Here is a 555-nt window from a genome sequence, read left to right as displayed (position 1 = left end):
AGAAATGTCATTTCTCAACATAGTATACATATTCGTATCATGTACTCCTCAAAACATGTGTTATTTTCTAACATACATAATCATGACCTGACACCCTCTTTCCTCTGAAGGGAAGTTGCAAGATTGAGGCCCCCAGGCAATGCTACAGCTGCTGGGGGTAAAAAACCAATCAATGCATTCCTTCCCCCCCCCCGTCAATGTTAAAGGAACCTGTGCATGTTAGAATGACACTTAATGGCCAATGCCTTCTGCCTTTGAGGCTGCAAGTGTCTGTGTGTGTACCGAAATCCAATGAGTACCGGTAGAACTAACATGGACCCTTGATCATGACATAGCATAACATCATAACATGACCCTTAATCAAAACAACAGTCCCTGGGTTATTTTCACAATTACACAACACAAACAAACTCTTCTGCTGATGCTTACTGTGCATCACGCCACTTGTGATCTGAAAGATCTTGAATCAATGTGATGACTCGGGGGTTCACGTGATGACGGGATGTTTTTGTCTTCCTTCCTGTCAACCTACCAGCTCTGCTGGGTGAGAAGCTG

This window comes from Morone saxatilis, unplaced genomic scaffold, assembly GCF_004916995.1.
Source record: "Morone saxatilis isolate NCDOM2014 unplaced genomic scaffold, NCSU_SB_2.0 Contig23, whole genome shotgun sequence".
In the NCBI taxonomy this organism is placed as follows: domain Eukaryota; kingdom Metazoa; phylum Chordata; class Actinopteri; family Moronidae; genus Morone; species Morone saxatilis.
This window is presented reverse-complemented; position numbering follows the sequence as displayed.